The following is a 27,410-nucleotide window of genomic DNA, read 5'->3' on the forward strand; positions in this document are numbered from 1 at the left end:
AATTATCCTAATTACTCAAAATGAATGTGTTAATGATTTATTGATTTTTAAATGCTTGACATAGCACCTTTGAGCTAGGTAATGGATGGGTGGCAGGAAGTACAGCAAGTACTTTAGTCGGTAGTAGAGGACAGCGAAGAGAACACAAATCCCTGTGGTGTTCACAGCATAGCGGTTAGAGTATTAAGATCCTGAACTGTATAAACTGCCTTTCATATGACGTGGAATACCCAGGTGGGAACACATGCTATGTGTGTGCAGTTACAGCTATAATGTGTGAGTGTGTCGGTATTTGAGCCTGTATGTGAAGGTCATACTCTGATTAGTTATTGATCCTGAACCAACTGTATGTGCTAATGTTTCCTCATAATTATTTAACGAGACACAAACCGTCTGTATATATGTGTTTGTCTGTCTGTGGACGTGTCATGTGTATAAAAAAACATTATGTCTCACAATGCCCTTATTTCTCGTTCATAATCATCATCTAGACAGAGCGTATAATGATTCACATATCATGATAGAGACATTGCAAAATATGACAGCTACAGTAGCTTGGAAAATAGTGCATTTCAAAGATGACTGACGATCACAGCTAATGTTATTTCGCCACAGTTTTAAGTTTGAAGAATATACGTTACGTTTCAATGCCCCTCTACCCCCTTTATGTGTCTTGTTTACATGTCTATGCCTCCCCTGTGTTTGTCTGATTTTTACTAAGACTAATAGTCTTTGTCCTGTCATACTAACATCCCACTTGTGGCCTGTACCTTGCTGTGGTGAATAGGCCTTATACCAAATCAGGCCTCAAGGTATGTGACTCAACGTCACATACCTTGAGGCCTCAAGTGTTGAAACCTAAAAATATTTCTGTTCTCCCTAAAATCTGTGTACACAAATGCACAGTGTTATATTCACGTTTCTTACAGGGAACGTACAAAAACAAACTCATAAATTATTACCAGCCCATCAGGATACAATAGAGTAGAACAACTTTTAATTTCTATACAAGTGGCAATTTTAATGCAAATCTTTCTTCAGTCTTCTCTGTCTGGCTTGTTTTCAGTCAGCCATGTTGCAGAAGCCCAGCACAGTCTTTATGGAAACAGCAGATATGGTAGAAATAGTCATCTTTTCCTATGAAAGATACAAGATGGGTGCATAGTTTATGTGAATAGTTTAAACCCCCAGCCAGTCTCTATTAAAAACAATGACAGCATTGGGAAAACCTGTCCTTCATAAGTGGTAAGACTGTCCCTTCAGTTGCTGTCATACAAATAAGTCAACATCACTAAAAGGCCTTTGAACTAACTGCATTCCACAGTTAGGAAAAAGCACACTAGCTAGCTAATTCTTGTCTCATTTGTGGTCTGATAAATAGTAAATTCATCAAATTCAGTGCCCCGTATCACTGCTTTCCAGGCTACATAATACAGCCCCTATGCTTGAATTAAACTGTTAACTCATAGTCCTTCAAAATTAATGTTTCCCATTACTCAACACCAGATGCCCACTGAACATACAGTTAGCACGCTAGCTAATTCTTGTCTCATTTGTGGCCTGATAAACAGTAAATTTGTCAAAATCAGTGCCCCATTTGGCTGTTTTCCAAGCTAGTGTAGCTGTCATATTTTGCGTGACCCACGTGAGCACGGTTTTCATGAGAATGCAGCCATCTTTCGACATACGGAAGTGGGTGTGGTTTAATCTAAACTGGGCTGGAAAAATGCCAACACCAACAGGTAACACCTGTTATTGGAATAAAATTGCAAATTTTCCGAAAAAAGGCCTTGAATTGCATTTGATTCTTTCTGTCTGAACATCTTTGCTAAACTTAACATTGATTCTTCTGTCATTTCCCAACAGAGACGACAAATTATGAACAAATAGACAAGCATGCTTCTGTCACTCTGCCAAAAGACAGTGTCAGGCTACAGTGAAACAAAATCCATCTGTCAAAAAGTTATTTAAAACAAAACATAAACATACTAATAATACTGAGAAGCCAGCAAAACCCAAAATCAATCCCAAACTTGCCAAATATCCAAAAATACAATGTTTTGAAAGATCAAAGATCACACCATTTAAAAAAATACCTAAAAATATTCTAAGAGGCTCCTGCAAGAGACAGATGTCACAATATGAATCTGTTTTTGCAAAGTCCTTGAAATTGGCTGAATGAAAATTAAACACAAGCTTTCCCACAAACTGAGAATTGACATTATACACACACGCTGTATATAACAAAGCTGTGTGTTTGATTCTTGGACTATTTCATGAAAAGGACAGAACAGCAAGTGGATGAGCATGTTTTGTTTTCCTACATGATTAATTATGCTGCTATGATGTACACGTAAAAAAACAAACAAACAAACAGCTAAACAGCATACATAAAAATTAGGCTGTGACCTGTTGATAAATAAAGGAAGAGATTACAGTCCTTTCACCAGCACCTCCAAAGCTCCCAGCTATTGTTTGTTTATTCCACACAAAAACCAAAATGTAAAAACGACCATTTACCATTATGTAATGAACTATTTCTTGGCTGGGACCAGTGACTTCCTGAAGTCTATGCTAGTTTGGCACATAACGCCCCATAAAATGATAAACTAACTAACTAACTGGACCAACTACTTCAACAGAGCAACTCAAAAAGGGCATCCAAACTGAGACATATTCTAACCAAGCAGTGACTACCACAGCTTGAGCCTCAAGACAAGGCAGTTGTACCTTAAAGGTCAATGTGACTGACAACTGCTAGATGCTGGCTCCAAAAAATCCCTGGCTGCAACTGACTCACAATTGGAGCCAGGGATTGTTAAGGCTAGGCTAATGAACCCACGAGCAGGACACCGAGGCAGGAGGCAGCGAGTAGAGTTGGAAAAGGATTTTATTTGCAAGGCGGTGAACTGAGAGGCTGGGGCCAAGGTCTGGGCTGGTAGCTGGGGAACCTGGGGGCTGGGTATAGGGGTTGGAGCGGGGAGCCAGGCAGAGCGATGGGCTGTACAGGTGAGGCAGGAGGACTGGAGACAGAGCCAGGGTCAGGCTGAGGTCTTCTACAGGCACAGAGAAACAAGAGTTAGGCAAATGCTGGATACTGACAGAACAGTAACAAGTTAGGCTGGAAGCGTGACTGACTGTATGAACAGAGTCTACGATCTGGCGGTGAGTAGGAGGTTGCACCCAATATTTAAGCAGAACTCCTGATGGATGGCAGCTGTTCGCCCGACTCCCACACACCTGTCTCCACTATTGCAATTTGGACACAGACACGAGAGAGAGAGACACACCCACACACACACACACACTAGGAGGAGGCAGAAGTGGAGGGCATGACAGGGATTCTCAAAAAGTGTAAACGTCTCTCTAGAATAACTAAGTCAGTCACTTTTTTCAACAAATCATTATGGTCTCAATTGCTAAATATGGGTCCTACAGACTAAATATGGGGGCAATGGTGGTCTTTTTGGGAATTACTGCACTGTGAACTATGGGCTTCAAACCTTGCTCTGTCCATCTTTATATACAGTCTATGATTTTAATATACACCTATACAAAACACCATGTCACCTGTATCTCGATCTTGTTGGTTTAGTAATACTGATATTAACTTTCATGCTAGTATAAAATACTGAATAATTTGACCTAAATTGAATTGAATCGAGAAAGAAGCATTGGGTCTCAGTCTTTTGCAAATCTTGACTGTAAGTACTTGGCCAGTTTATAGAAATAACAAATTCTAAATGAGTTTGCAAACAAAACAACTGCCAATAACATCCTGGAGCCAGGTAATCTCCAGCATGTGTGTGTGTTTGAGTATGTGCTTGCATGCAGACACTTCTGCACATTTTGCATCCGCTAGCTTGTAGTCTGTGTGTGTGTGTGTCTGTTCTCATTTCCTGCAGTAGCAGGTGCACAAGAGCCTTTGGGTGTATACAAGAGCACACTTCCAATCAGCCTGTATTAGGTGTGTGTGTGTGAGAGAGTGTGTGTGTGTACCAGCCTAATTATCAGTGTGTTTGTGATGCCAGATGAAAGAGATGAATTATATACTCATACTTGATACTTGACAGACAAGACACACACATATGTACATGCACTGGAGATTACCTGGCAAAAGGATGCCTTTGGTGGAGGTTTAGTTTGCTTTAAGCCTCATTTAGAATCTGTTGTTTGTGCAAATGAGAAATGTGAAGAGGGAATCTGAATAACAAACTCCAAATAGCTTCTGGACTGTTTAAACAGGCACCAAGACGTGTTTGGGTAAAATCAATCCAATTTGGGCCTTTTTTTTTAACAAAGCCCTGGATAAAAAAAAACAACAAAGCGCCTGAAGAATGAATTATCAGAGTTATATGTATATCTAAATGGTTCAAATTAACTCTAAGATAGAGTTTTTACACAGCATGTTAACTTAGGCTGTCAAAAGATACAAACAAACTAATCACATGCAGACATGGTGGACCTCCAGGTTCTACCTGCTTCATACTGTTCACATTCTCATTACTCTCTCCACCACATCATCCTCCTAATATTAATCAATACTTGCTCTTGCAGATTCTTGTGCCATGAATCAGGCCAAAGCCCAGTTTACATTTCCTATATCTGAGCAGTAAAACATCAGGCAGGTTTTTCCTCTAACAGAGGGAAAGCTGAAATATTTTTCTATGAAGCAGATACAGAACATTTTGACTGAGTGAAGCTGACAAAAGCTACTTGTTACTTTATAAATTGACTTTTTCAGACTTTTTCAGCACTTTTTTTCAATAATCAGTTTAAGATATTGCAGGGTATGACTAGACTTCATAACAGATTCAAGAAAAGTGAACCCAAGGGGGAGAAAAGGCAGAAAACAGGCTCCTATATCTTATCTTAAATCCAGAATGGCAGTAGTCTGAATGACAACAGCTCTATTCTGCAGGAGCTAGTATTGCACTTGATGTCACAGATTGTGATTCTTAATTTCCCAGCAGAGTTTATCAATCACAAGCACTTGAGGGCATAGTAAAACTTCTGGTTTGATTACTTTTTTCCCCCACTGAGTGTTAACAATTAGTGTGCAGTTAAACTTGTCACTGAGAGCTGAAATCTTTAATGGTGCTATTCAACAAGTCTTTGTTATATCCACCTGTACTGTCAAGTAGCGTGAAGCCCTAAAATGTCACATTTTCTGTGACTGGAGTTGGGTATACTTGGTCAAACTACAGTAAATTTTACATGATCGGATGTTATCTGATGACATTTTCCCTGATTACCAACAACAAGGAGGTGAAACACATTTAAAAATGTGACATACTCTGGTGATCGATTGCAATTTTGATATACCTCATATGTTAAAAGTTGTAGTGAACTCATACAGCACTCATATCCTACAAGAAACTCTGTATAACCAGTACTAGTACATTACAAAAAACATTTTTGTAATGAGTACTTTATTTAGTGAATTAATCACCCAACACACCCATGGTCCACCTACACAGGTGTTTTCACTTAACTGCGTGATTAGACAGACCTCTTCTCAGGACTGCATGGGCTTCAACCTGAGCAAAGGTCTAATCAACCTGAAAAACAGAAAACACCTATGTCAGTTGGATCTTTAAACTATTGTATTATAGCATCCATTTGACTCCAATTTCTGCTAACTCTGGTCATCCTGGTTTTGGTTAAGTTTTACTAACTTTTGGAAATCACTGCATGTTTCTTTTGTTCTTTTGTCTTCCCTGTACTCTTTTTCCCACTCTTTGTCTGTCAGTGCTTCTTGTACTCCACAGGACATCTGTTTAACACAAGCCAGTCTTTGCAGATATCAACAACCTTTCACTGTTAGCCATTAATGTTTTAGTACATTTACAAAGGAACATAGCTGAAGTTCAAATGTGTGTGTGTCTGGCCAGAATTACAGTACTCAGCAAAGCATTATTATATATACAAATTACTCTTTACACTGATATAGTTTGCTGAACTTTGAAAAGTTTAACAATGAACAATACAGATTAGGTTGTTACATTTTTTTTTGCCACTTTTACGGTATATATCTAGATTGTATTCTATATTGAGATAACTAAGAAACTTTACAAGTAGTGAAATTCAAAGATCTGAAGAAACAAAGACCAAACAAACATAATATTCCTAATAAGCGTGGGTCGCAGGGAAACTTGGTGATAAACAGCCCATCCCTATGGGCCTGTTCAACTCACTGAGCTTGAAAAAGCAAAAAGCAACAATTTAAATCTGCTCACTGGGTCCTTCATTTAGAAGATGAAACACAAGAAAGGCGGCAAGAAGGACATAAGGAAGGAAAAACAGATGGGTGGATGAATGGATGAGTGGATGGGTGGGTGATGAATGGATGGATGAATGGATGGATGGATATACTGATTGTGTAAAACTTGGCGATAAACTTAAGATTGCTGCAGGACTGTTCAATTCACTGATCCTGAAAACCAGAAAAACAATCTGTTTTTATCCTCCAGTCATGCCAGCAGTTCTCTCTCCCTCTCCTTTTATTTTTTTTTCAGATATCTATCTCCACCTTTTTTTTTACCTCCCACCATCCTCTTGAAATTTTTTTCCTGATCCATCTGTCTGTAGCACTCCATTTACTCACTCCATAGTTCTCTACCTCTGTGTCTCACTTTGTTTTCCCTTCTTTCCAGAATCTTTTTTTTTTCCTCCTCTCTGACTCTCTCTCATTCTGGTCCGTTGGGAAATCAAAGAACTAGAATAACTTTCATATCACCATGGGAACAAAAACTCATATGGTCGTCATGGGAACACACTCGTCCTAACACCACAGGAACCATTTCATTCAGTAACCAGGGGAAACGGGACGGTTTCATGTTCTTGGTCCCTTTCATTGGCTTACCAAGAGGAAATGTCAATTAAATATTGCTGTGAGCTAAGCAAACTCGTTGAACTCAAGCGACTTATGAGAAAGTGAATATGAATTTCAGACACAAAGAGAGAGTGAGAGGGAAGAAGGTTACAGTCAGATTAAAAAAAGACACACTTACATAAAACCAACAGACCTGTGGATTTGCAGGTATTTATAGAAACTAGCAGGTAGCTACATACTGTATGCAGACAGGCATAATGAAGAGACAGAGGGTAGACACAAAAGCCACTGCTTCACATCTAGGTTTTGGGATATCAGACTTTTCTTGAGTTCAAAAATATGTTCATCTCAAAATACTTTGTCATTATAATAAGCTAAGATATTTAGGTGCTCATATATATAAGAGTGCAATAGTGTCATGTATCATCATCATTTAATGCTCAATGACTTTGAAATTAGCAATAATACCCTCAGGGTCATGAAGGATGCCAGAATGACAGGACAAGAAGCATTTTCTCCACTTTTGCTGTTATTTCTATATAAAGGACTATGGCTGCAACAAACAGTTATTTTGACTATCAATTAATCTATTGATGATTATATATAATAATAATTGTTGTGTCTATAAAACGTCAGAAAATTGTGGAAAATTCCTTGACAATTTCCCAGAGAGCAAAGTGGCACATTCAAATTGTGCTAGACGTGTTAGAAAGATATTCCATTTATGTACTGCAAAACAGAGGAAGCAACAAATCTTATTTGAAAAGCTGGGAGAAGTGAATATTAAGATCTTTGCTAGAAAATTACTCAAACATCTGTTTGAGTTCAAACAGTTGTCACTTATTTTCTTTTGATCCACTAAACAATAAATCAACGTAACACCTAAAATGTTTTGTTGCACTACACATGCCCACTTACAACATTCAAGAGAAGAGGCAGTATTCAAATCATCAACTAACCCAGTGGCTTCCAACCCGGGGGTCCCAAACCCCACTAGCATTAACCTATATAACCTTTCAGTTATTCAGGTTAAAGTGGGAAAAAGCAGCGGGTCTGTCGGGCAGCTGAGTGAACTGGAGCCTGTGAGGAAGCACCGGGACCGTCAGGGTGAAACAGTCCGACAAGGGAAGCACAGTCAGGTGGAGGAGGAGAAGGCGACATATCGGCCTCTCATAATCGGCAGAATTCACTGATGACGATATTTCATTTTAGAGCTTTTATCGGCCGATACCGATGACGTGCCGATAATATCGTGCATCCTTAAAATATACATGTCTCAGCATTTCGTTCATTTCTGTGAAGAAAACTCTGCTCTCAGATTTCTGCTCTGCGCTGAGATTGTTTTTGTAACAACCCAGTAAAAATTCCCCAACCAATAGAATGCCAGGTGTAGTGTTGACCAATGACATGATCACTGTTTCCTTGGGGGCGCGTTCACTTTACTTTTTAGAGCATAAGAAGTATTATGCATTTCTTATGGGCGGTTACTCTTTAACCCAGTTCATCCACTCCTGCCCTCCAGGGCTTTATTAGATGTACTTCTTTTGAAATGGACAGTTAATGTATATACCAGCACAAGGTACTTTTTCTTTTACTATAATAGTTACATATAATAGTAGCCATAGAAGAGAAACAAAGTCACCTTCATGACTCAGGAGAGAGAGAGTATGACAGATTGGTGGCCAATATTGATCGCCAAAGTGAAGGACTTCAAGTAAGTTTTTTTATTTTAATGGTGCTATTACATCTTTCAAATTGAACTGGTTAAGTCATATTTGCAGCATCTGTATTTTAGTGTTTAAAAATGGGAAAAGTACCAACAGCAAAAGCAACCAGCTAACACATTAGGACAGTAGAAAACAAAAGTAACTTTCAATAAGCAACAGTAGTATGTGAGTAGTTGCTCATTGAAGTTGCTTTTGTTTTTTACTGTCTCGTGTGCTCGCTCAGCAGTACATGACTATTGCAGGTGTTCCTAATATTTTGTCCACTCCATTGACATACATGAGGAGAGCAAAATATTAGGAACACTTTTCAATATAATGCACTCCAGGACACCACTACCACCCACAACCTCAATAATAATCATAAAATAGAATTATCACCCTTCTGACAATGTCAACAAAAACTGAAAATGCATAAGCCTCATAAATGTAGAATTTATGGCAGAGCTGTTGCATTGGATTGCATAGGTGTACCCAATAAAGTGGCCAGTGAGTGTATCTATTAACTGTCCTTTCATTCCAAAAGTTGTACACGAAAGCAAGGGAAGTACATTTAATAAAGCCCTGGAGGGCGGGAGTGGATGAACCGGGTTAAAGAGTAACCGCCTGTACAGGATGCTCTAAGAAGTAAAATGAATGTGCCTGTAAGGAGGCAGGGATCATTTCATTGGTCAACACTTCACATGGCATTCTATTGGTTGGAGGATTTTCACAGGGTTGTTGCATAAAAAAATTTGAGAGTAGCTGTTTCATGAGCGCACATAAGCAGCCTAAGCACAAAGAGAAGGGCTGAAGCTGGGGCACAGAAAATCTCTACAAGCAACGATATATCTTACTGCAAGCAGAAGCAGAGCAAATCTAAGCGCAAGCAGGAGCTATTTGAATGCGAGGGAAGGGTTTTGAGGGAAAGAATTACAAAATCTGAAAGTGAAATCAATGACTCATGCTCTCAAATTGAAAGACCATGCTCTTGAATAAAGACAGAAAAAAGCCCCATACAGGGAGAAGAGAATGCTGAATTTCTCAAAAAGAAAAAAAGGATTTACTAGGACATTTATTTTGAGTTTGGCTTCATAGAGGCAATGGACAAAATCAGAACTGAGTGTGTCATTTGCAGTGAGAAACTGGCAAATGAAAGTATGAAACCCTGCAAACTGAAGCAACACCAGTTTACTTAACACCCTGAGATGGTGGGTAAACCCAGTGAGTTTTTCCTCAGAAAAAATGAACTTATGTTGACAAACAGGCTCCAGAACATTAGGGAAAGTTTTCCTAGGGCTGGAAGTGACCAAAAGCAGGCAACTGCATCATTTGAGTGTGCTCTCCTTATTGCCCAAGCCAAAAAGCCACACAACATTGGTGAAATGCTGATTAACCTCTTAAACTCCTGGAGGACGCTGGCATTACTGTCCTGCAGAGGCTGTAGCAGGCTCAGTTTTGAAGCTACAGTGAAGATTCTGGTATCATATGAAACTAGAGGACTTAAAGCATCCACTGGTACCACTGGAACCATGTCATAATGGCTTGTTGGGAAAGGGGCAAAATAGCACTCCAAAGTTAGGTTAAATTTCGGTGAGTGAAAAACTGGCATGGCTATTTTCAAAGGGGTCCCTTTACCTCCCACGTCAAGATATATCTGAATGAAAATGACTTCTATGAGTACCCACAAGTTTCCCCTTCACAGATGCAGTTTTAGGCAAAAACCATGCAGTTATTTCCGCCTATTCTAAAAATGGTGTATTTGAATATTTCTGCATACTGGGGTCCCTAAACAGTCTTGGAATTGCATACATTTGGTATGACTGGAAAGCTGAGACTCTTGTGGATTCAGTAAGCCCAAATGTATTTATGTGTGATGGTTTTAGTCCCCATTGTAGCCATTTCATTGTAGTAAGTCCATTTTTTGACTGTATAAAATGACCTATTGTGACCTCTAGGACAATCACAGCCTAATGAAACTTTATAAACACAAACTAGAGACCAAAGGCATTCAGAGGATGTATGGCTTTCCTAGGTATGTCGACAATGAGGGAGTTTCTGATATCTCATATCTTACAGAAATCTCCAAATGTCAAAAGTTTTTGACAACAAATCACAGCATGAATATTTCCATGGTGTTCCTCAAGCTCTTGGTGTCTTAATGTGGCATTCTGGAGGGATTTTTGACCATTTTAATCAATTCTCAAGTGGTCAAAAACGGTTAAATTTTGCACCAAATCTGTGTAACAAATGGTATCAAGCCAAAATTGCTGCAACAACTTATGAAACATAATAGAGCATGGCAATGGCCATCATAAACTTCCACCATAATGTTCTAAGTAGGGCAGTCAACAGTTAACCATTAATCGGTTTACCACTGGGAATATTTTTGACCAGTTTACGCATGTCGATTTATAGGTTAATTTGCATACACACTCCGCTAATGGCTAGAAAACTACATGTTCACAACATCAGATCGTCCTTTTGAATGGAGAAAGTACCAATGTAATGTAATTAATGTTGCTAGGTTAGTGAGTGTCTTAAAGTATGTTTATAGTGACTGTGTCACAGTTAAGTGTTTCATTAGTCAAGTTTAACCTGCAAGAGTTTCTGAAGGCTCATGTAACGTGTTTTTTTTTTTACCATGGCGGAAATAAATTCATGACAAGTGAAAATGGGTCCAAAGCCTCTTCCGATTTCTCTACTGCAGAAATGAGATATGTCACACTGCCAAATACCACTGTCACAAATGATAAGGAGCTCAAAAAGACAAACAGGCAGTCGTAATAATGCTAACTACCAGAGAAAATAATTTTTTACCACTTCCAAGAGCCTAGCAGGAGAGTGTGTGAGTATGTAACTATATTATAATGTAAGTTATATTCAAAAAGTAACGCTATTTTTCCAAAAACAGCTGTTGGAAAAGGGGGGGTTGTCTTTTAATCAGAGCCCAAGTTATGCCATTAAGAGCTACTGTGACAAAGCTCACTGAAAAACACTTTGAGGAAAAGAAGGATAAGCTAAAAGTCAAGCTAACGTTAGCTCTGACCACCAACTGCCTGACAGCTATCACAAACGAAAGCTACGCCACAACTTTCCTTGAAAATTAACTGGTTAGTTATTGATTAATGGGTGTCGGTCTGTCAAAAGCAGAATTAACCGAGACTGACATCCCTAGTTCTAAAGCCCTTATACACGCTAAAATTTCAAAATTTAAATAGACGCCTTACTAAAATACAATGTTTATTACAGATTTATGAATAGAAAAACTTGACACAGAGTTCTGCATCCCAAATTTATCTTCAGGTTCCCAGCTTTCAGATTATGTATACCACTTCTATGTGGCATATACTTTTGACCTGATACCTCCCCCTAAAGATCCCTTGTCCTGGGGAGGAGTGGAAGAGGTAAAACTGGCTTGTATTAAAATGGCAGAAATAATGTGTGGACCTCAGGTGGCTAACAAATGTAAGACTGTACCACTGTCCAACAACACGGTGTACAGTGTACATGTGTACAGTACATTGAGGAAACCAAGCTGAAACAAGATTCTTATGTCTGTCAATCTCACAACCACCACATGAGGAGAAGATCATTTCTGTGTAGTTGACACATACTTTGCAAAGCACAATTTTCCCTATTACAGTGTAGTTGCATGCTGCACAGATGGAGCTGCCTCAATGATGGGGAAAAATAAGGGAAGCCCTTATTTTTGAACAGCCATTTGAAGGAGAATGCACCCCACTGCAGACTGCATAGTAAAGACTGTGATAAAAATAGTCAACTTTATTAAAGCTCGCCCAGTCAACTAATGAATCTCCATATTGAGGTGCACTGGCTGTCCCAGGGCAAAGTGATGCTCCGCTAATGTAAGTCTCTGAGTGATGGCATAGAAAGTATTCATGATATATAGAAACATATTCACATTCTTCTCCCAGAGGCACTTACTTAGGCATTAAATCAAAAAATATCAAAATCGCTCATTTTCTTGTCCCTGACCTTTGTTGATGGTAACTGAGAAAGCCAGCCGACAGGAAACTGTCGCCTGACAAAGGTGAAGGGAAGCTCATCATTTCTGTCATGGTGAGGAATCCTTGGTGGGAAGACCCTTTGATCCCTGTTTGTCCCTACAGAATCTCGCTCTTTGCCTGAAACACCATCCTGAGGTCCTTACTGGGGTTTGCTGTGAAGGTACTTGCTTTGCTCTTTACCTTACCAAAGGACTGACAGTCTTCAACTTGTCCTGAAACAAGGTCAAAGTTGCATTTGTTGTTAATGCAAAGTTTGCATTAACAACTCCATCACCCTTTGCCCGGTGAAGTCTGTTCTTAAGTTCATTGTCTTGATCAAAGACAAAGATCTGAGAAAATGTTGGCTTGTTTCCACTGTCAGGACAGACTGCTGATGGTGTCAGTAGGGTCTTTGAATATTCTTCCGTAGTTGCAACAGGCACTGAAGGATTTGTGATCACCATGAGCTTTTGACATCTCCTAAGGGAACACGACAGCATTGCAGGAAATGCAGACTAAATCCATCTTAGGTGTATGAAATTGAACTGCATTTGTGACTTCTTGTGGAGCTGTCCACGCTCTTCTGAAGTTTCTATCCTTCTTTCTAGTCCTGTCTGATCTTTTCCACTGCTGACTGGCCATACGGTGTTGACCTGTGTCCAAATGTTGTTGAAAACTGCAGGCAGTCAGTGTAAATTGGTATTGTTAATGTCAAACTAAGATATCTGATAATCATAGAGAACTTCATGTTTTTTTTGTTTGTGGTATGTGAAAATCTTTTGTGGGATGAATACTGAACAGTAGCCATGGCTCAACAAACATTAATGAAACAAATGATGGTAGAATATAGTAATTGCTGAATCCTTTCATGCAAAAATTGTTAGAAATGGAATGAGATGCTTTTGCTTCATGTTTTTATTACAACTAATCAAATGTGAATACACGCAGAAGAGCATTATTTTCCAAAATTCAGTTTGAAGGATATTTGTATGTGATCACTACAGTGGACACTATGCATTAACAGTCAATGTACTTATAATGGGACTTGTGAAAATTTTACATAACATGTAATGCACATATGATGCACTTACTAAATTTTAATATATGCCTGCAGTGGACACCCTGCGTGAAAGAAATAATAGGAAAGTATGAGTAATTAATTACCTGTGACTTCTGGCAGCTCCAATGGCGTGGTCAGCCTCCTTCTCTGGCAATTGTGCTCACGGTGCTAAGCTGAAAAGTCAGATAGTTTGAAATGAGACCCACAAAGCAGTTAATTATCCACGTATTAAATTGTATTTTATGACTGTAGTTGAGTCCATAGATGAGGGGTTAATAGGAAAGCATGATTAATTACCTGTAGCCTCAGGCGGCTCCAGTGACCTCTTCTGTCTCATTGCCTACTGTCCTCTCAGCGCTCAGCTGAAAAGTAAATATTTCCAATGCGGTTTTTATGCACGTACTTAATTTGAAATTAGACTCACATAACCACGGCCATGTTAGGTCATGTATGAATAAGATTTTGTATGTAAATGATAATTGTCAGTGTTGTTACTGTGGGATGAATCAGCTAGACACCTAGGTACTTTCTTAGCATGGTAATGCTAGCAGCTAGCTAAGATGGTGAATCAGCAATATGTTAATGTTTATTTGTACATTTTAAGACAAAGGTCAAACAGAGGAAAATAAACAGTAAAAAAAATACATATGCAGGTAATACATATTACCTGTGGCCTCAGGCAGCTCCAATTACCTTGTCAGCCTATAGGTTGGGAAAGTGGAAGTGAACAATAGCATCAACAATAGCAATTACATATGATTGGTGATCTATTGTATTTTCACTTTATTTTATCTTATTTTTATTAATGTTATCAAGTGGGTTTTATTTTCCATCTTATGTTACATTAACATGTTTTACATGCTTTTACGTTCTTTTTATGTCCTTTTCATGTGACGCACTGGCGCATGTAATTTCTTTTGTTGTAAAGCACTTTGAGCTGCATTTCTTGTATGAAAGGTGCCATACAAATAAAGTTATAATAATTATAATGACAATAATAATTATTATTATTATCACAAACTGCAGATTTTGTTTTTGTTTGCATACTGCATACTACATGCTACATCGAAACTTAAAAGTACAGAGTATTTATTTAACATTAAAACTAAGATGAAATGATGAAAAACACAAATAACGACCACCATATGCAAATGCATGCAAATACTATATTATACTATACTATATGCAAATATATGGCCCCTTGAACCTTTTTTGGGGCAAGTTTGGAGGGGATTGGAGGAATAGTGGGACACACAAACACACAAACCACTCTCCAATTATAGCAGTACTGTAGGATGACCAGGCAGACATTGGTATGGACACCTAACTGTACTTTCTTTTTGGTCTATACTCTTATTATCTCAGGATGTGTTTAATAACTAAATCTCTTAAAATCAAAGACTGTCATTATATATGGTTTATATGTATTTACGAGTGTTAAATAATAGGGAAAAATGAATTTTATAAATTTGATGTCATGGCGATTCTAGTGTTAAACATATAGCAAATTGATCCTGTGACACATCAGTTCTGTGAGTGTGTTTCTGTACATATAAAGGGTGCTCATTACACATCCATCAAGTCATCTTGTGATGCATTAATGTGTCTGCCTTCCTGTTCCTTTCTCTCCATCTCATTACGTGTTGAATCACCTTAAGACAGACACAAATGTGTGCACCCACATGCACATGCCCGCATCAACGTCTTTCTCTGTGTTTGAATGTGTGTATAATTATCGGTGAGATAATTAGAGTTGCATTTAAATGGGTGTTGAAAAGTCTGGTACCAGTGAGAGCTGCTGACCTCGCTGTGAACCCTTGGCACACACACACACGCACACGCACAGTTAAATTGCACGTGGTCACACATGCACACTCTTACCAGTGACACACGTTCATGTGTACACACACATACACACAATTACTTTGATTAATAGACATAATTTCTGCTTCAATGGCTCCACAGCCACATGTCACTGCTGTGTGTATTTGTGTTTGAATGAGCTTGGATGTGTGTGTGTTTGTGTGTGTTTGCAATACAGGAGAGAGAGGAACAGAGGTGGGGAGCAGAAGGAGAGGGAGTAGATGAAATAACTTATTCATGACTCCGCTGTGGACTCAGGATGAAAACAGTACTTGCAACACTGAAGATAATTACTGATGTATAGTTTACTAATTTAACACTTAAACATGTTTCTCATTGTTGTAGATTACTAATTTAAGACTTTAACATGTTTCTCATTGTTGTAGATTACTAATTTAAGACTTTAACATGTTTCTCATTGTTGTAGATGACAGTATGTAAAAATAACTTACTTTGTACTACTTGTTTAGACCTTCAGAAACCAAAAGAAAACAACCAAATCTAGTTTCACTGTTTCAGGACTAGACGAGACACATGAGTGAATAAGTAAATGATTTAAGATAATAACCCATCCAAAATCTTTTCATCATTATAGTCAAACCCCTCTTCAAAGAGAACAGAATCCACATGAGGTGCAATGGATTCCAGTGTTTTATGACTAGACATGCAAGCAGGTGTACCAAGGTTTAGGTACCCAACACAACTCAGAACAAAAGACGCACTGACTCTACTAGTAGTAAATCAGTTAAGTATGTGTACATTTTAACTTACTTAGTAAGGATTGTTATTATGTACTATTTTGTGTTGTGACATTGACTGGTGGAGGTGTACTGTTTTTAGTCGGTCAGAATCAGAAACAGGTTTATTGCCAAGTAGGTTTGCACGTACAAGGAATTTGCCTCGGTGTTGTGATGCATAGCAATCAAAAAAATAGAAGGTAAGAGAAAACACAAGTACTGATGCAAAGTAAGAGAAACTACAACTACCACAGAAGTGAGGTGATTTTCTGCAGATATTTGTCATGTTGTGTACCATGAATTTTACAAGATGTAATTTTATTCTAAATTTAGGTTGCCTTTTTAACATCTGGCCAGCAACAACAGATGAAAATGAGCCTTTTAGGCTCATTTACAGTACACTGATGATTAATGAGCATTGTTGCTGTCAAATAAATAAAGAAAAAATACTCAGGCCGTATTCAGACCAAATCAGGTGTTGCTGCGCACCGCTGCAGGGTTGCACGGTGGTGTGCAGGGGTGTGAGTATGTTTATTTGTGCTCTAGAAAGTAACTGCTGTGAAACAATTTGATATTTTTTTATTGATCTGATTCACTGGTTTCTTACCAGCTTACCAACCATTCACTCTCTAGCCCCCTCTTTTTCTTTCGTCTTTTTTAAAAATGAGTTGGGAAACCGACAGCAAAGCCTAACTTTACTTTTAACGTTATCAAATGAAAAGAAATGTCCACCCCCTCCTCTTGGTGCCTGTTATAATGTGACTGTGGTTTGTAGTTATGTACAAGTGCCACAATATGGCGGTAGCTATATTTGAAGTACCATATAGGACCTGTGCAAGTGTCAGTGACTAGATTTTCCATAACACCCATGCCACAACACTGTAGAGAGTGAACATGCGGAAGAAAATTAAGGAGCGAAAGCTGCAAGACATTTTGACACTGACCCAAAAAGTATCAGATACTGGGAAAAAACAGAAGCGTGAGCTGCTGTTAACTGACAAGGGCAGAGCACAGCTAGCTGGAGGTGGGAGGAAGAAAGTTAGCTTGGAGCTAGAGAGACAGCTGACTTATATTTGATATTTGACTGTGCTGTTAACTGGCTATTAATGTTTATATCCAGCGTAACGTTACCTCAGATTTGTTTAGTTTTTAACTACACTACTTTAACACTGGCCATATTCCCCCTCCAGTACTTGACTGCTCATACTTCACACAAGTTATATTGAAATGTTTGTGTAATGTTTCACAATAAAAGTCGGGAAATGAAGGCTTTTAATTTTATTAATGGCATAATGCAGTGACAAAACTTTAACAGAGCAAACGGAAGCAGATCAGAAAACAGGGAGGCTTCGTACTAAAATATGAGCAAATATGCTTATCAAACAGAGGGAATTAGGAATAAAGGCCTCTCTCTAATATAAGCCTACTTCCAATAAAGGCCTGGTACCCTCTGCAGTTGAGTTAAATAAAGGCCCTGGCCACTATAAGAGAAAATACGGTATGTAGAAATTTTAGGTACTTTACATGAAAGTTTCCATTTCATGTAGCTAAATACTTAAATACTGTACTATTCACTCCACTACATTTATTTCATAGCAATAGTTAAGTTATTTTTTGGGATAAGATTTTACAAATTGTGATGAGTTTATAAAATACAATGTATTGTTATAGATTAAACTACCCAACCATCCAGTAAAGTAAAGATTAGCTTCATCTTCACCAGCTACAACATTAAAGTCATGAATAATACCCAAATACACCACAAGGGCCATGGAATCAATGCCTGAGCTAGAAAAAAGTTTGTACCTCATATGTTGTACTGAAGTGAAGTGAATATGAAGTGTCTCCAAGAATGTTTAAACTGTGTCAGATCACTTCTCACAGACAACAAAATTCATGTTAAGTACAATACATTCCAATATTTGTCATGACGGAAAAAAAAAAATTAAACATTCAAAGAATCTTCTGAAATCATCTTCTGCAGCATCATCTTCTCTGCTGTCCATCCATATGCTCAGTTACAAGTAATAATTGCTTGGCTTTGCAAACTACTTTTGAGCTCTGAAACTCCACTGCAAGCGACGTCGTTAGCCTGTTTTTCAAAGTAATTAAATGGTTAAATGGCACACAAATTGATCATTACTTCCCCCGATATGTACATATTAGTTGCTATTATTGCGCCCCTTTAGGTAAAGTGCACCGAAGTGTAATTTGGAAGACATTACTTCATGATTACCTGACGATTACTTGTGTGCCCTCGGGTAAAGTAGAGCACCATCCTGGCAAAGTGACAATTTACATCAGTGATTTTTAATGACAATGCACCATCCATTAGGTAAGGAAGGACCAAACTAGAGACAGAATGATTATTTTTAAAAATTAATCATTATATCACATTTACATTTAAGAGATGTGTACTTGATTATGGAGATAGTGAGTAGAGAAAAACTCTCTGTAGGCACCCAAAAGAAAGCTCTAATTTTGAGTTAACAGTGTGAAAAAAGACATATGTCGTATTTATCACCTATTAATTGCTTTGGGATTTTTGAACTTGTAATCAAGGCATATTTGTATTCATACGAGTGTATCTGTTTGTGTGTGTTGTTGATAAGTTGAATCTTAATTCATTGTGACAGCGATTACGATAGTCCCGCAGAGACACACATACTGCTGTTACAGACTTCACAGGTGACTCATTATTTAACAGATGGCACTGAGAGACCACAAACAAAAACACACACAAACACAAGATAACCCAAGCCTCCCAAACATACACACAGTTCCAAAAACTCAAATCTCCCTCTTGTCCTTGGCTGCCCTGTGAAATGAATAAAACATCTGACACACACACACACACACATAAAGAGAAACAGACATAGATCCCCAAATCCCATATCCTTTCGTCCTCAGATAACCTGTGGTAAATTATAAATCTGTCACCTGCTCTTAAAGATGAATGCTGCTATTTTACTTTACAGTATGAACTAGTAAGTTATTATTTAACCTTAGTTTTTTGTCCATTTTCTATACAACCACAGATTGATACACTCAGCCGCACATACACACACATGCACAGGCACGCGCGGACACACACACACACACACACACACACACACACACACACACACACACACACGCATGTTCAGGTCAATGTATGGGTGTTCCCATTCAAAAATGTGACATTATTATTATTATTATTATCATTAGGAACAATACATTTTGATTTGCTTTATCAAGTAATGTTTGGCCTTTGTATCCAAAAGTAAGTAAGTGTTAAAGGAGGACTGTGTTTCATGTGTGTGTCAGTTTACTTGATACTATTTTATTTTCAAGGATAGGGCTGTTGATTTTCTACATTTTTCTTATCATGTGCAGAGTCAAACCAACAATGAATTGATCCTACTTAGTATTGTGTGTGTATCCAAAGCCTGATATATCTTATTCCTCTGTGCCATAGACCTCCGTTCTTGTGCAAAAACTATTAAAAAAACATGTCACTGAGCCACCCTGATGCACTGGTTGAAATCACCACAAAGATTACAGTCATAGTAGTTTGTTAAGAAACGACTCCAAAGACTGGTAAAAGTGATCACATCTTTGGTCTCCAGAGAGTAATAATAATAATAAACTTTATTTATATAGCACTTTTCTTAACAATGTTACAAAGTGCTTTACAAAAGAAAATAAAACCAACAAGGCAGATAAAAGTAAGTAAGAACAGTTCCGTGTAAGGCAGATGTCACTGCGCATGTACGGCTTTTCAACTTGTATGAAATGCTCTGTACCTGGTTGTGTCCAGAAGATACAATTATATGTACAACATGAGTCATTTCTAAACAAACTACTGCTTCCAAAACTCTTTGCGGTGAAGGAACATACAATGGTGTGGCTCAATGACGTGTTTTTAATAGTTTTTTGGACAACAGTGGAGGTCTATGGCACAGAGAAATACGATATATCTTTGGATACACACATATACTTAAAGTTTGAAACAACAAATATACTTTACAGTAAGGTGTTTATTTTAATGGTGGTGATTAATTTGTGTTACTTACTTACCTTGCCTCTTGCCTGGAACAAGAATAGCTTTTGGCAGCAGACCAGAGACGACGGAGGAGTTGACGATTTGTTGCTATTTCTCTATTTGGTATTAGTATCTCTCTGTATGTTTCTTTATGAGTGTGTGTTGTGTGTGTCTCCTCTGACAGCCTTGTTTGCCTGATGTATGACCTCATGTTGGGAATACACACAGTATCACAAAAAAACATCCCCCTCAACAACCATGAATACCCATAAAACAAAACTGTCAGGATACCATACACACACACACACACACACACACACACGTAAACCACCACTGAGAGCTTCATCAAAGTTCAACATGCTGCCATTGTTTGCTTTAAAAATATGCAAAACATGGAACCCAAATATAATTCGCCTGGTTGGTCAAAAACACAGTAGGAGCAGGCTGCAGTATTTTGTTTGAGTTTGTTAGCAGATTACATTAGAAAAAGCCACAATGGAGAAGTTTGTTGTGCATGATGTGCAACACAAGAAAAAACATAATTACAATGGCTGTCACTCTTTTCAGTAGTACGTCTATCATTTAGTCATTAGAATTGTATTTTCTGTTCAGTCCTACTACTTTTACTTTAAATTTTCTGAGTGCAGAAGCATCTGAGATTTTATGTGTGTACTGCGCATGCAATGTGATATTTTCTTCATCACCGTGGGGAGGTTTGCTGTTCCTTCAGTGGGGAAGGTCAGGGGTCATGTTAGCTACAGAGAGCTGAGGATTCACTATCCTGCTCAAGGATGCTGCAGCAGGGCTTAAATGCAGGTGGGGGTTGAAAATGTTTAACACTAAACATGCCATGTACATCATTTTGATATTAATATATCACTTCATATTGATTGTGAGCCATTAGTATAATTACTGTAAACAATGAGGCCATCTCACAGGATTCTTGTCAGCATTTATTGGCTAATACAGTATACTGTATATGCATTTGACATTGGGCAAGTCCTGGTGAAGGACTGTTTCACCATAAATGTTGTTTATTTTCCATCACTGATGGTTATTTTCCAAAGAATTAACTTTTTTTGTTGTTGTTGTTGTTTTTACTACATTTCTATTTCTTTTCTTTTTGAACCTGCAGACACCTGAAAGTTACTTGAGGTAAACCTCTGCCTTTATTTTGATTTGATTCTGAGTTAAATTCTCCCAGTGTGGTCATACATCATGCTAGCAGAGTCTGCTTTTAAAACTCTCAAGGACAAAATTTCAAGGCTGACTGTAAAACAGCCAAATTTTTAAAACAACACGGAAAAGATTTTCTGACAACATGTGGCTCATAAATGCTTTTTGGCAGCCAACTCTATAATGGCTGTCAGATCATTTTTAAAACCATTCCTGATTCCAATTGTATTATATTAACAGATGATAATGACAGAACTTTGACCAAAAAAAAAGGTCAACTCAGTGTTTGTGTGTCAAGGTTTACTTATCACAAGCAAGTTTAAGTCTGCAAAAAATGAAGGGAAGTCCTGGAAGGGGAAAGTATGATGTTAAAACTATATTTGCACTGGAAAAACATGTTAAATCTTCGGTATAGTCGTTGTTCTGCTTTTGGATACCCGCAAAGATCTCTTGTAAAAGTGAAACATGAAATACTTTCATTAAAGCAGAGAGTAAATCCCACATCCGTGTAGCTTGTCCAGGTATGTTTTCCAGTGCAGCGGTATTCACATACTCACACTTTCCCCTGTTTGGCTCTTTTTGTCTGTTTGAGCTCCTCATCATGACATTTAGTGTTTCCGGTAATTATTGGCAGCATGACAAATGGCCTGGACCCTGGTCTCTTAACACGCTGGGGAGATGCAGTCAAATCGATTTCAGTCATCAGGAATTTATTTCCTCTGTGGCAGCAAGACACAATGAGTCATCAGAAGCAGGTAAAGTAGTAAAACTGGGCAAACTGAGCTAACTCTAAAAGACACAGTATACACAGACTTGAAAAAAACTGCTAGCCTAGCAACACACAAGCTACAAACAACCCATAATGCGACATTCTCTGTTACTGTAACGGGTATAGGATGGACCCAATAGCAGCACAAATGACACTGGTATAAACTTAGTAGTCTTTATTTCACACGATGTCAAGGCAATATAAGCACGGTCGGAGAAACAGTTCTAAGGAGTATGACTCCACCAGAAATTGAACCCCGATCTTCCACTCCCACAGCAGACAAAGACCAGGGAACAGGCAGGCAGAACTCAGAGTCAGGGACAGAAGGCTGGTGGGTTTACCGGGGCAGAGACGAGGAGCGATGGTCGAAGACAAGCTGATCAGAAACCAGGAAGGCAGTCCAGTGAAGAAAGCAAGACGACTTAGCATAGTAGTGTAGACAATCTGACAAGAAGGGAGTGGGCCGAGGCAGCTTATATACAGGCTTGATTGCAGATGATGAGCAGGTGGGAGCGCCAGGTGAAGGTGGTTGAACTAATGAGGGGTGTGGCAGAGCAGAGAGTGAGACTGAATGATTGGATAATTCCCACAGCAACAGGTGAGGGGGAGAGCAGACTCTGACAGTTACAGTGGCACTCACTCCATTCAAAAAGAATATCTGATGTTGTGAATATGTAATTGTCTAGTCCTTTTTTAAAGTAATTTCCAGAAAAAAAAAGTCTTATATGTGAGCCAATTAAGGTGCTTTAACTGGCTCAAGGAACTTTCCAAATTAGTGCCAGTATTCAAAACACACAAGTGGTTGATCTCACAGGCACATATAGACTCAAAGAGAACTATTGAACTCATTGGTTGGTCGACATCCTTTGCCTGCCCCATCCAAAACTGTTACAAATCACTGTAAATAAGTTTTATGATTGGTTATGGTTTGGCTAGGTTTTGGCACAGGTTCCCAACGCCTGTTTTTAAAAAACTTTTTGAAGACACACTTCCACACCTTATTGGGAAGCTCTCCCTCATATACTATTAATTCAATGAAAAAAGTCTTCATCCTTGAAGCCTTTCTTTCTTTTTCTCTTTTCTCTCCTAAAAGTGAAATAATACAATTAAAGTAGGATGTAAATCCCTCATTTGTGTAGCTTTTCGATCAGTTACATACTCTCTCCTGTCAGGCTCTTGAATGTGGTCACATTTATTTTCTCTGGCAGTGAGCAATTTTCAGCCTGTCTGTTTGAGCTCCTCCTCATCTGTGACAGCAGTAGCTTAATTCTTGGCTGCTTGACGGATGATTCAGTCCGCGGTCTGTTTCTGCAGTAAAGACGTCGGAAACTCTTGCAGGTTAAATTGAGCTACCGAAATACTCTTAGCACTGACAGACTCACTCTAAACGGACTTAAAGACATTCACTAGCCTAGCAACGTTAAGGCTAGAAACAACCCATAATGCAGCACTCTCTTTCTCAGCTGGTGTTACACCAGTACTCCCTTCGTTCAAAGTGGATCTCTGATCTTGTGAACACGTAATTGTCTAATACATGAATATAAGATAACCCCCACTTTTTCACAGGTTATTATCAGAATAAATATCTTCATCTGATCATCAATGAACCATAAATACTTGTCATTTTGGGGCACTTGCATGAACAGTTGAATCTGACATTTTTCTTGGGAGGAAGGTCGCTGTTGTAGCGAGGACAACCCCCATAAGGGGAGAATTCCCTCAAGGGGGAGGTGGTGTTTTTCCAGACTTTCGGATCTTCAGAACTGGCTCTTTCATCTTTCTCAGTGGGGGTGACATGGTGACACTGGCTAGACCGGACACCGGGGTCTCAAACCCCTGGGAGACCGATGGCTGAAAAGATAACGAAATTAACAGCAGGATGCAAAACCACTTAAATAACCCCTCAACTTATTTTAGCGGGTGAACAAGTCAAGAGACCGAATACACACACCCCCTCTTCTCTTACTCCCCCTTCTCTCTGTCATATACACATGCACACACACACACACTCAAATGTACACTGTACGCTACATTGTTTTGATGTGATCAGAGACAAACCTGCATAGCTACAAAGTGTGTGTACCACCAGCTAGAAAGTCAAAATGCATCAAATAAAGAAAGAAATAAAGGCACTCAAGATACTCTGATGCATGTTCTTTTTTTTTCCCAAGATAACAATGTCTTTGTGTGAATAAAGCATTGAGACTGAGTAGCTAGTTGTCTATTCATCACCATGGCTGATTGCCAATGGGCTCTTTTGGACTTCTGTCTTATTGATTTTTAGCCATTTTGTGACCACAGTAACACTAAAGGAGATTGATGTGTAACACAAAATTGTAAGAGGGTGCTGTTCTGCGAGTGCAAATGGCGCTGAAGCTTTCATAGTTTCTCACAATGACAGATGGCAGAACGAGAGGCTGAAGTGAAATAATTTACTTCCAACATGTTTATCTCCACAGTTAAGTGAGAGAGACAAGCTTAGACCAAAGAGGAACTTTGGAGGGAATATGCAGTTTTATAGAAAATGTGGTCTTATCTTTTGGGAGCACAAATGGCATATTTAATTTTAATGATTAGTTTTGACAGTGATATACTGATATACTTGGAAAATTTTTAAATAGCTATACACAGAGTTATAATTATTGTACAGGATATTATCCAGTATTTATGCAGCCCAGGTGGTGTTTTGTTTTTCTTCTATTTTATGGTGACACCGACCTTTTAATCGCCCTACAGGGAAAAACTGCCTAGAATTGAAGGGAACATAATGTAATTTACCTGGAGAAGCTTGGTCCCTTATGGATCTCTGTTCTCTTTTATCTTTACTTCTTTTTTATGACACTTTGTCCTCTTGTACACATCAGCGCTGATGTGAAACAAAACCGTCTTTGTTCTGCCTGTTCACTCACTTGTAAACAAACCTGTGCCCCCGATGAACTTCTCCTCCTTTCTTGTTCACAGAGTGTAAAGCCAACTTTTTCTTTTGTTCAGTTCACCATGACAAGGTTGTGACACATTTATTTAATTATTTATCTTTTATTCTTTTGATTAGTTGCTTTGTATTAGGATATGAATTAAATCATTTCTATTTTTTGCATCACAGGGCTTTGTACAACTGGTTTTCAGCAGCATGCTATTATTTTACTGTTATTCAGGCTATTTAACTGGTTGAAAAAGAGGACAGATATATGTTGTGTGTGTATGTGTGTGTCCCAGTCTGTCTCTCGTTTTCCAAGATCTTGAGGGAGACAAGGTAACATTTTAATGCTTTTATTTACAATGGTAGGACAGTTTCCTCAGGTTCTACATATATCAATTTGTTTTCTTATTACAATTTAGAAATGAAGTATCTTGGATGCTAGTGTTGACAAACAAATCAATAATACTTATTTATTGGAGGATCCATTTTGCTGAAGGACTCATTTGATCAATCAACTATTTTATTGGCAAAGGCCTTCCAAAAAAGATGTGTGCCTGAGTGCATTGCAGATGATGACACAGTGGAACAACTGAAACAAAGAGAATTTGCTGCTTTTCTTTGTCTTATATAAGGGAAATTGGATATTTGGGGGTTTTGACTGTTGGTCGGACAAAAAAAGATGTTTGATGACATTGCCATGCACTCCAGGTTATTGTGATGGTCATAAAACATCAGAAAATGTCCAAGATCAGTTAATTAAAAATCTTCTTCTGTTCAATTGATAATGAAAATATTTAGTTTAATGTCTTAATTAGCTGCATTCCGCCATCCCTGATTTTTGGAGAAGAGGGAAAACTCAGCTATACATGCATCGTAAGTAACTTCTGTCAACAATGTTTCCCACGTAGGATATGCTGATGATGTGACTCTGGCAACGTCAGTCTGTCAGTCAGTCAGTCAGTCAGTCAGTCAGTCCACCACTTTGGTTGAAACTAAAATATCTCAACAACTTTTGGTTTTGGATTGCATTAATTTGGTACAGACATTTGTGGTCCCAAGAAGATGAACCGTAAAGTATTTGGTTATTCCCTGACTTTTCATCTAGCACCATCAACAAGTCAAAATCTTAATTCATCCTATACAATCATAACCAAATACATGCAAAACGAATGGAAGTCCCATTAGCCTCAGCTGCACTTTGTATGCTAATTAGAGTACCAAGTGTTAGCATGTGAACATTGAGTAAACGTCAGAAAAAGTGAGTTAAACCTACAGTACATGTTTGCTGTTGCACTTCAGTATCAGTTTTCACCAATGTCATTTAGTGTTTATAATGCCGTTTTAAATCTATAGTTGCTATAAGCACCCTTAAGACTTTCAATGAAATTTATTTTGTAACTGAAAATTTCCAGGCAAACCTATATTGCGTATAATTCATCATGAATCTTGAATGCAGTTTTTCATAATTTTCCTAATATTCTGGTTGAAATGTGCAACAAATCCATGAATTAAGCTAATGAAAGACTATGTTTTGATTTTTTAATGAACTAGTGGATGGGCCACAGACATTCTTCCATTTTTCGAAGTCTTTGGCCTGGGGTTTGAAAAGGGTCAAATGTATTATTAATATTACTTGTTCTGAGTATTGAGTCAAATAATGTGGAACAATGAAGCTCCCTATCTGCTAATGCAACAGTCAGTTCATTCTCAATAAAATCAGAGCTAATGTCCCCCAGGTCAGACTGTAGATCTCCTATATCCTCCATATATCCGAGGCTGAGGAGCTCCCACATCCGTCATTGTTTAATTAGAGAACAAGAGAATAAAGAGGATTGGGCTCTGTCCAACTTTTACCTCACATCGTCTAGCAATTCACTCACAAACTTTATACCTGCCATGTTTTGATACAAATAAAACCTTGCCATGACCCTGCTGTGATCCGACAAAGCTGAAGACCCTGTGGCCCCTGAAACCGAGGTATGAGAGTCTTCTGTGTAATATAAAATAAAATTAAAGCTGTTGATCTTACTACCTCCAGAGATACAAGGTTTTAACTTGGCAGCAGCTACTCCTATCTTCTCAGTTCCATTTTAATTCAACGAGACAAAGATGATCCCTGTGTTAATATGGTTTAGGAAAACCAGCACTTGAGAGGATTAGACAGACAGAGAGAGGATGGAAAGAGTAATAAAGAAAGAAGAGATGGCAAAGGAGTAGAAAGAGGGTGAAGAGATGCAAGAGAAACAGGAAGAGAGAAGTGTGCTACAGAGAGGCAAATGATTAGAAGTGGGGGAGACAGAGAGAGACAGACGG

The 27,410-nt window shown here is 38.4% G+C and overlaps 2 long non-coding RNA genes across 2 annotated transcripts; both read right to left on the reverse strand.

Annotated features, from left to right (window-relative positions):
- Positions 1 to 2,872: 2,872 nt before the first annotated feature.
- LOC137171923 (uncharacterized) lies at positions 2,873 to 5,557 on the reverse strand. The gene is made up of 2 exons (XR_010924845.1): positions 3,139 to 5,557; positions 2,873 to 3,056 (listed from the first exon to the last, which is right to left on the reverse strand). It is a non-coding gene; the product is annotated as an uncharacterized lncRNA (long non-coding RNA).
- Positions 5,558 to 13,710: 8,153 nt separating this feature from the next.
- LOC137172028 (uncharacterized) lies at positions 13,711 to 14,347 on the reverse strand. The gene is made up of 3 exons (XR_010924863.1): positions 14,276 to 14,347; positions 13,906 to 13,970; positions 13,711 to 13,781 (listed from the first exon to the last, which is right to left on the reverse strand). It is a non-coding gene; the product is annotated as an uncharacterized lncRNA (long non-coding RNA).
- Between the last annotated feature and the right edge of the window lie 13,063 nt (positions 14,348 to 27,410).

The sequence above is a fragment of the Thunnus thynnus genome, chromosome 20, assembly GCF_963924715.1.
Source record: "Thunnus thynnus chromosome 20, fThuThy2.1, whole genome shotgun sequence".
Classification (NCBI taxonomy): domain Eukaryota; kingdom Metazoa; phylum Chordata; class Actinopteri; order Scombriformes; family Scombridae; genus Thunnus; species Thunnus thynnus.